The sequence below is a fragment of the Sciurus vulgaris genome, assembly GCF_902686455.1.
Source record: "Sciurus vulgaris genome assembly, chromosome: 6".
NCBI lineage: Eukaryota > Metazoa > Chordata > Mammalia > Rodentia > Sciuridae > Sciurus > Sciurus vulgaris.
In genome coordinates this window covers 53,554,412-53,565,338 of record NC_136466.1, presented here as the reverse complement: position 1 = coordinate 53,565,338, position 10,927 = coordinate 53,554,412, and positions in this window count along the sequence as shown.

Genomic DNA, 10,927 nt, shown 5'->3' with positions numbered 1-10,927 from the left:
AATTCCCAAAATCGGTGAATTTCATGGGCTGTTACAAGGTACTAAAATTTTCTGCTGTTTGAGGTTCTAGATGATCTTTAATAAGCCCTTTTTTGCTTCTGGGCATAACAGGTATTGTCTCTGATGTGGATAGACAGAGGGATAATTATTAAGATTATTTTAATTGGGATTGCTCTTTTTGCTCGTCCAATCTTGCCTTCAGTGGCCCATACCTCAGGGTTTATATCACATTCTAATAGAGATAAACATAATGATCCTTGTGGTCCCAAATTTATTGTAATGGAAGTCTGAAGTTTTGAAAGTAAGTCACTTCCCAATAAAGGGGTAGGGCATTCTGGGACTATCAGGAATGCATGAGAAAACATCATCCCATCCCACTCACAACTCAGTAGGGTAGTAAACTCAGTGGTAATAGGCCGTCCACACACCCCTTGCAGCATTATGGTATTAGAGGAAAGAGGTTCAGGATAAGAGGTGAGCACTGAAAAACTGGTGCCAGTATCTAAGAGGAAGTTGACCTCTTGGCTCCCTAAGGAGAAGCATACCCTGGACTCATGTGTAGTGATAGGAGTTACGGGAGCCGTTAGAATCGGCCCCGGGCCCCATCAGGCCTGTATGGAAGAGTCTGGCCTCGAGGACCTACACCCCCGAGGACAGTCACTTTTCCAATGATTGCCTTGACATTTAGGGCAGGGCTCCGGCGGTGGCCGTTTGGCTCGGGGACATTCCCGTTTGAAATGTCCCTCCTCTCCACAACAGAAACAAATCCCTTTTGTGGCCTGAGGTACATTCCGTTTTCCTCCTTTTTCACCCGGGAAGTTAACTCCTCTTAGGGCTAAGACCAGCGCTTTAGCCTTTTTCTTGTCTCTACGCTCTCTTTCCTTCTTTTCCTCTTCATCTTGATTATAAAAAACGGAAGTTGCAAGTTGGAGGATATCATCTAAGGATTGATCAGGGACATATGCCAATTTCTGTAATTTCCTCCGAATGTCTGGGGCCGACTGAATGATAAATTTTTCCTTTAAAAGTAAGTGGCCCTCTGTGGATTCAGGATCCACTGTGGTGTGTTTTCTCATTGCCTCCCTGAGTTTCTCCATGAAAATAGCAAGGTATTTCTGGGGACCTTGTATAATTTCAGAAACCTTGGAGTAGTTAATAGGCTTCTGTTTGATTCTCTTAAGGGCCTCAAGGACTAACATTTGGAAGCCTCTGATCTTCCAAGCATCCTGTTCATCATTCGGATCCCAGTCAGGATCATTTCTGGGAATTGCCTGTGCTCCCGATGGATAGTTGGGTTTAGATCTAGTTTGGGCTCCTGGAGCATGAGCAAGGTGTAGGTCATCCCCAAATCATTCAGCTGCTTTTAGGGTGGCTTCCTTCTCTTTGGAGGTTAAAGTCTGGTTAAGTAACAGTATAATATCTTTCCAGGTGAGGTCAAACACCTGGCATAGGTTTTGAAATACTTCAACATATTTATCTGGATCTTCTGAAAATTTCCCTAGGTCTGTTTTTATCTGTCTTAGGTCTTGGAGGGAGAAAGCGTTGTTTACTTTAATTGGTCCACATTCTCCTTCTGTCATCTCCTGGAGAGGTAGTATATTTGATCTGTCCTTTGGGGCAGATGGAGAAAGGCCAGGGTATGGAGGACAGGAGGCCTGCTGATGGGCATTAGCAGAAAATGGAGCTTTGGCGGGGGATCCCCATGATTCCTTTCCCTCAGTAGGTGGTTCTTTAAGGTTTCCTTCCCTTATGGCAGTGGTTATGGCCAAGTCTACTTTACACTGTTGGCATAATTTGGGGTTTTCCTTAGGGTAAAGAAGGTTTGAACATAAGGTACCTCACACCACTTTCCTTCCATTTTGCAAAATCTACCAAGTTGTGGAATGGATTAAAATTTATATTTCCCTCTGGTGGCCAGGATTCTCCATCAGAGAGTTTGTATTGAAGCCAGACCTGTCGGCATAAGAAAATGAAGTGCTTTTTCTTGAGTGTCTGTGGGTCAAATTTGTCCCAGTTTTTCAGTATGCAGGCTGGTGGTGAACCTGGCAATACTGTTGAGAGTGAAGCTCCCATCTGAGTGGAGGAAAAGAAAAATAGACCTCAGGCGCCCAAGCCATAGACCATTTTTAGGGATGTCTCCCTAAGTTTGAACTTCAATCTGGTCCAGAAAACCCATCTCTCACTACCTGGCTTTGCCAATGTTATTTCTGGCCTTCTTTGGCAAAGTGCGAGGGTACCAGTTTGCCCTGTGCTAATAAACCCTTGGAGGATTCAGACTTAAGGGCATTACTGCTTTCCTCCCTGCCACTATAAATTCCTTATTAAGAGAGACCCACAACAAAGAAAAATTGCACATCTTCTTGCCTATTTTGTAGACTAAAGGAATCTTCAGAGGGTAAGGAGACACCTGTTGGTTGTTAGGCATACAATACCCTGTTCTCTGAGGAATTCAAGGGAGGAGTTGATTTAAAATACATCCTCCTTGCAGCTTAGAACACACTGAGAACATTTAAGTACAGGAAAACTTTAAACAAACTAGCAAAGGCTAAATATGCAAACAAAGGTAACCTGGGCATTTTCTTACTAATTGTCCCATGTCTTTCTCTTGATCCTACCATCTGAATGCTTAATGTCTGATCAGCAAGTGAAGGGGAGCATCCAGGAGGGAGTGGATATGGGGGCAGTGCTGTATGGCCCATAAGGAGGTAAAGGTAATTGGCGCTTTCCCTCAGTGCCATTCGTCAACCAAACACCCTGGATACCCCTTAGGGCAGTCAGGAGGGGGAGTCTGGAGAAGGAACCTTTGGGATCCACCCGAGAGTAGCCTGGGGCCACAGAACCCCTCAGTTGTTCCAACCTTTCCTCCTCCTCCACACATCCTGGGTAGGTCAGGACTAGGGACACTATGTACTGACAGCAGTTGCGCTCCAGGCCTGGACAGAAAAGTAGGAAATGGCTTCAGCACAGTCCAACATGCCTGGTCTGCAAAGAGCAGGTGATTGGAAACTGCCTGGGCAGGGAACCTCTCACCCGAGTCTTGAAGGGTGGCAGCTGGACTAACTGCGTTTAAGTAGCTGACAGGTGCCCATTTTGCCCTCCAAAAATAAAGAGACAGAAAGATGCACCTCAAACAGATGTGGGGTGCATGGAGAGAGAAGCTTACTTACCTCAGTGTAGATCTTGCTGGGGCCTCCAAATCTGATACCACTGTTGACCGGTGAGGAGTCCTGCTTCCTCAGGTGTTGAAGTATAATGCCAGAGAAGCATGCCGAAGCAAGCATAGAGTAGAAAGTAAGAAGCTTTATTAAAGAAAAGTAAAAGCAGACTTCTCCCGGGTGGAAGAATGGGACCCAAAGGTGGAATCCACCACTTCAGTATTTTTAACATTAAACCTTAATTTTTTTTTTTTTTTCTGAGTCTCCAAAAGGAGATATATTTGCAGAAGTGCCCAATCCTTTGGTTATGTGAGTTTTTCTAGAAAGGAGCATCTCTTAGGAATTAAAATCCTAGACACATCAGTTTGGGAAACTGTGCTGAAAAGGATTGTTTCAAAATTGTGGTACCCAGGGAGAATTTTTTTCTCTTTCAATAAATACTGTTCAGGGAGGTGAACTATTCATTTTAAAATCTAGAATAATTTGTCTTGAATCTAAAGGCAATTCTGAAATTTGGTCTGTGAGTTGAGTCTGAATTTCACTTTTTGATGATAATGTGTATGTCTATCACTTCCAGTATCTTCATGTGTGTGTTAGTGGAAAGTTGATAGAGACTCAACTAGCCAAATGCTTCTCTAAACGAGAATCCTGGGCTATTATTCCTTTGGTTATACAATGAACTCACTTAACACTAAGTCTGAATTGTTGACCAACAGAGAAAATGCTTCCTAAAATATGTACTGAATTTATTTTTAAAACTCTTCATTTAGAAAAGAATGACTTTTCTCCTTCAGGGAATTTTTATTATTTAAACAAAACAACACCCTGCCCAAGTATTAGGCTATCTACCAAAATAAAGTTTTGGTTTTCTTTTTTCTTTTTTTGGCAGGCGGGAAATTATTTTCATGCAGTCATTTGTTGGACCTTGGGGTAAAATTATATTTCATAGTTCCCTTGTTCCCAGGCTATGGTTTAAAAAAAGAGATTGATGTCTGAAATTTCAAGTGTATTTGTCTTATAAATTTGTTTGATTCTCCTGGGAATAATTATCTCATATCATTTGAAGGTTAGAATTCCTTAGGAATGACCTTTCTATTATAATTAGTAACTTATACGTAACTAATGGACATAGTATCTGGCATTACTATTTTATTAAATTGTTGCCCTTTGAAACAAATAGCGGAAGTCATGGAGACTGCTCAATGGAATGATCATGTTTTATTTTCGGAGAACAGATAACGTAGGAATACATGGTAAAACAATAATGCTCCATAAGAAAAATCTCATTATCAATACTAAATCTGTATACATGAGAGAAAGGTGTGCCCAATGACTGTTGGGAAGGATTTCCAGTGACTGTTTTTTTCCCTGTTTGCAACCAGTAGTATATTGAGACCTAAACATTAGGTTGAGGACTTCAATGGAGCAGGAAAAAAGGAATGAACAAAAGGAGGAATGAAGGGAGAGGGGGAAAAAAAGAAAAAAACATCTTATAAATGGTGAATCCAGAAAGTCACAATCTTTCAATAAGAGACAACAGCAACAATAATAAAAGACTTAGCTTTATGCAGGATACTTAGAACTTAGGAGTATGTGTTAGAAAAATTTGCAAGGCGATTTGAAGAATCTTTAAATTTTATTCTTATACATTCACGAAAATGGAGGAAGGGAGTAATCTAGCTTTGGGATATTGAGTGAAGAGGTTCTTTCCAATCTTAGATGAAGAACACAGCTTTAAGTCAGATCTTGTGTATACTGAAGTTACTCAACAGCTATAGGATCTAGGCTGTTGGATCAGGGGCTCCAAACTCCAAGAAGACTCTTCAACCCAACCACGAGATGAATGAATTCTTTTCTATGTGTCCATAGATTCAAATCAAAAGTTCACTTTGGGAACACATTAGTAACTGTTGTTTATTACTTTCATAAATTTAATGTAGGGTCCATCAGTAATTCCAATCATCAGAGAAAAAAAGCCTAGACTTAGAAGGAACACTAGATAGATGTCAACTACTTTTACCTCCTACTTCATAAGGGAATACCCTTCCATGCCAGACAGGCACTGACCTATTGTTTTTGAGCTGATAACAATATGGCTGTAGACACTAACTGTTATAATGAACTTTAAAAGTCATACATAGACCTGCATGAGTTAAAGAGCAGTCAGTAAAAACTTTCCATAAAGTTGGACCCCTAGAAGGACTAGCCCTATATATTTAAAAAACAAACAAAATTCTTTCCAGGAGCAAAATGCAGCAATAAGAAACTTCTGATATCCTCCAGTAAAAAACAAAAACTTGAAGCCTTGTTGCTTATAAATTCTGAATCTGAATATGTATTACTATGTGTTGTGGGAATCCCAATCTGAAATTTTAAGATAAAAGTTGGTCTTGGGTCTTTGAACTTCTAAGGTACAAACTGTGTGGAAGAAGGTGCAAACTGTATGGAAGAATACTCCCATATTCTAGGGTGTGCTGAATTCTTAAAATAATTCCCACTAATAATGAGTACATCTTAAAAAGTAAAAAGCCATGATGAAAAAATCCACAATATGGGAGAGCAGCAGACATAACTAACAGGATGACATTAAATAACATTAAAAGAAGTGAAAATAAGTATACTTTAAAATGATTAAAGAATTATGGAAAGGAATTAAAACCATAATGAAATTATACATACAATGAAATTAAAGATTTTGAACAGAACCAAATAAAACTTCTAAGAATTAAAAATGTAAGCACAGAATTAAAAACTTAATAGCTGAATTAAAAGTAAGCTGGCTACCATTAAAGAAAGCATTAAAGAATTAGGAGATGTTTGGGGCAATTACCTAAAGAACAACAGAAACAGATTATATTAGTATGTTTATCATTACTATAACAAAATACTTCAAGCTGAGTACTTATAAAGGGAAGAGGTTTATTTAGTTCACAGTTTTGGAGGCTAAAATCCAAGATCAGGCAGTTCCATCCATTTAGACTCTGAACAGGGATTCCTTGATTGGTTCACACCTTGGTAAGTGGAATCATGGAGGGAGCACATTTGAGAGGGAGAGACTATATGGTAAGATGGGAAGTCAGAGAGCAGAAAGAGCCCTTTTATATTAACCTACTCTGAAGGTAACTAACTAGGTTCCCACTAATTTCTTCCAAGAGAAGTACCCACCAATGACCTGGTCACTTCCCACTAGGCCACACGTCTTAAAGGCTCCAATACCTCAACACCATCACCACACTGGGACCAAGCTTCCAACACATGAACATTTGTTTCCAAGCAATACGAAACAAAATGAGAAATATGAAAGAGTTTAAGAAGGACACAGAATAAAAAGCAAAAATCCAGCATGCGTTCAGTTTCTGGAAATGAAGATGTGAAAGGATGGAGCTAAATTATCATGCTCCTTGAATAACTTTAATATATCCAGCGCGTGTTCACCTATTGTTGAAAATCGAAGGCTGTGTGTTTCAGTAGCAGCTAATGAAGATCATCAGAGGTATAAGAGAGCTCCAACAGAGCTTTCAGGAATTCAGAGTGCTATTAGCCCTTAGTCTTCCTTTAGATGTATATAGTTATAAAAAGTCAGTTTCCTCTAACTGAATTTATTAAGAGTGAAAACCTTTCCCATAATGTCCAGAAGTTTCTTTTAGTATGTCCAAGAATAACTGACTTAGAAGCTTAACACTATGAATGTTTGTTTTAGGGAACCACAGGTATTCAATTGTTGGTTGTAGACAATTCTGTTCTCAAAATTACACAGTGTCACAGGAGGCTGAGGCTATAGCTTCAGTGATCTTACGACTTCTCATTGTCTTCATAAGTTAGGAAAAGACATTTTTCCAAATGAAAGGACTTTAAACATTTCAATGTGCAAGAAAATATCTCATTCTTTCATAGCTGATGTGGATAAAAAACTGGAGAATTTCCTGAAGTTGAAGAAAGACATAAATCTTTATGGTAGGAAGTAAATTGATCCAGGAGGATAAATAAGAATAAGATACATCTAGAGAGAGAATAGGCATCGCAAAACACTAATGATAAAAAGAAAATCTTAAATGCAACCAGAATGAAAAATAGATCATTCTTTCATTCATGTATTCAGCACATTCCCCAAATATTTCTTAAACCCCTACCTTATGCCAGACTGTTCTAGATGCTTGGGGTAAATATGTAAACACAGCAGATGGAAGGAAGGAAGAAAGGGAGGAAGGGAGGAAGGGTTAGAAGTTAATGGAATAACATCTTTCAATTGAAATAACCTTGTGATAATTAACTCACTAAGTTATGGATTAAGCCTCTGTGATCTTGTATATTGAAATCAGTTGCCTATTTTCCTTTTGACTAAAATACGTTTCTTAGTAGTTGAAGTAGTTTCCTAGTGCAGCTAGGACAAATTACCACAAAATAGTGGCCTAATACAACACAAACTATTACCTTGGTGTTCCAGTCTCACTGGGGTCCTGTTGAGGTTTCAGGGAAGCTGGTTCTAGGGGGCTCTAGGAGTAGGTCTGTTCCCTCATTTTTCCCAGCATCTAGGGGCTCTCTATATTCCTTGGCTCAAGGTCCCTTCCTCTATCTTCAAAGCCAGCAGTGAAGCATCTCTTGTTCTCTCTCATTCCTTTCCTCCCTTATTTTCTCTCACTTACATACACATGCTGCTGCTTCAACACATCTCTTTCCCTACTGCTGACTCTCCTGCCTTCCTCTTATAAGGATCCTGTAATTACTTTGGGCCCACCTGGATCATCCAGAATGAGTTCCCTATCTCAATATCCTTAATTTAATCATACCTGCAAAGTTCCTTTGGCCAGGTAAGGTAACATTCACAAGTTCTTGGGATTAGGATGTGGCTCTGGTCATCTATGGAAGGCTATTATTTTATCTACCAGAGTAATTGTTTCACCTTCACTTTTGAGAAATAGTCACCTTCACTTTTGAGTAATAGTCACCCTAAAACTCTGCATCCAGCTAAACTAGACCATTCAGAGTGAAAGTAAATAATATTTCAGACAAAGACTTGAGAGCTTGACAATGACTGAGAGTTTGATAGACTCTTGATGGGAGAACTAATAAGGTCTTTTCTTCAAAAAGAACAAAACTGAATTATACAAGGAAGGATTGAGAAGGAAGATGCAAAAATAAAAGGAGATAAATGTATTTGTAGATACGCCAGAGCTATGCAAAACAATAACAAAGTCTAATTCTAAATGTTCTTTTAAAAGTAGCATAAAAAATACTGTAAAACAAGAATATGGAAGATGAGGTGGAGGAAGTGGGGCCTGGTACTCACAGGAGTCATAGCAATCCAAGGTTCTTGTGAGGTGAGAGGAGAAGGCAGAATGTTGATTAATCTCAGAGATCCCATGCAAACTCATTGGATAACCTCTAAGAGAACAAAAATTGTTATCACTTGGATGTGAGGTATCCCCCAAAAGCTCATGTGCAAGACAATGCAAAAGATTTAGATAAGAAATGATTGGGTTATGAGAATCTTAACCCAATCAGTGAATTAATTCCCTGATAGGATTAACTGAGTGGTAACTGAAGGTGGGTAGAGTATGATTGGAGGAGGTAGGTCCCTGGGGGCTTAGCTTTGGGATATATAATTTGTATCTGGTAAGAGGAGTCTCTCTCTGCTTTCTGATCATTATATGAGCTGCTTCCCTCTGTCACACTCTTTCATCATAATATTCTGCCTCACGTGGAGCCCTGAGGATTGGAGCCAGCCTTCTACAGACTGAGACCTTTGAATAAACTTTTCCTCCTCTAATATTGTTCATGTTAGGTCTTTTAGTCACAGCAAGTGAAAAGCTGACTAAAACAGAAATACACGTAGGTATAGAAGGAAAATATCACCTCCAAAGCACAGCAACCCTCACATGCAAAACATGGCCTTATGCATCTAACAATATAGCCTCGAAATACATAAAATAAAAATGGATAGGATTCCAAGAAGCAATTAATACACACTTCTATAGAGGAGGTTTTTGACAGCCTTAGAATATGATAAACAAAGGAGGCAAATATGTAGTAAGGACAAAATAGATGATAACTTACTTAACAGACGTGGTTTAAAGACCATGTACAGGACATGATCCTCCAGGATACCTCTTTCAAGAACATAGGAGCATTTACAGAAATTGACCAGTGAGCCAAAAGCAAGTACCAAAAATACCAAATAATCTACGTGAGTACTGTCCAATTGAAATATGTGATCCATGCATGTAATTTTAGAGTTTCTAGTAGCCACATTTTAAAATGTAGAAATAAGCTGTGAAATACTTTTGATAATACATTTTATTTTATCACTGTATTCAAATATTATTTGCTTTTCATAAAAGTCTTAGAAACACAGTACATCCCAATTTGGAATTTGGAATTTTGAGGGCTCAATGGCTATGTGTACTGGGCTGGACAGGACAACGCTCTGTCATTCAGACCACTCTCACATCTTGGTGTAAAACAATTAGAACTCAAAATCCAAAGATAGTTTAAACAATAACAAATTCTGATGTTAATAAATTTGGACTATAAAATTAAGTGAACTATAAATCCAAACATTTGGAAAAAAATTAAAACTTCTAAATAATTCATAGTCAAAAAAGAAATCAAGTGGAAATTATAAAGTATTTAGAACTGAACAAGGAAAATAGAGATGTCAAAATTTGGAGTACAAAATGTAGTGCTTTAAATACCCACAGATAGGGATGTGGCTTACATGACACTTCAAGTTACGGGGAAAGAATGGACTATTCATTACATGGTGCTGGGTGACTAGTTGTTCATATGGGAAGAACATATGTAATTAAATCTTTTCTCACACCATACACTGAAAATGAATTTTTGTTACACAGTTGAAAATTTTTGCACTTGGAAAATGGGACAATACTATTCATCTGCCTAAGAATATTAAATCAGGCCAAAAGAAACTATAACTTTCAGTGATTCCATATGTATTTCCCACATTTTTTGTATGAGATTAAGCAGATAGATAACAGGACATGATTTATAGGCAAACACGCACCTAAGATTTGTGGACAGGCAACAGAAGAGAAGGTATTCAGGCTTAAAATCTCCTAGAACTGGGTGTGAACTTGGGCAAAAAATAGCATCAGTTATTTAGACCAAGTTGTAAAATAATGATAACAATACCGACCTTTCAAGGTACTTGTAGGAATTTAAATAGATCAAGTACATTAAGGGCCTACAAAATGCTGATTCATTTGCTCCAAAATGTAAGGTCCAGAACACATCGAAGGCATCTGTCCTACTGCCCCACGTGCTCTTGCAATGCTGTTAGGCCTGTGGCTCTGTGGTGATATATAATAACCCGGGGGTGCCCTGAGGTGGACATGAAGAGCAGGTAAATGTATATTTTAATCCCTGGTTAGTTCTTATTAGCTGTTGGGCCTCAGGCAAGATTCTTAACATCTGCAGCTTCAGTATTTACATCTCTAAGTGGGATTAGTTAGACTACGTGTGTCTCAGACAAGATTCTTAGTTCCAGCAGCAGACATTAGCTCTGACTAATGTGGACAGAAAGAAATTGTGTAAAATGTACTGAGTTGTCGCAGCTTTCCAAAGCTACACAGCCAGAAATCAGGTCCAAAGTCTTACCTCAGACTTGTTATATGGAGATGCTCCTGATGTCACCAGATGCACTTCTGCTTTTGGAACCTTGGTGTGTCTCCCTTGGCCAGAGCAGGCTCCAGGCCATCCCAGTGTTTATCCTTTGCTCTCTGATCCAGGCCTAAGTCACCTGACCACCCACATTG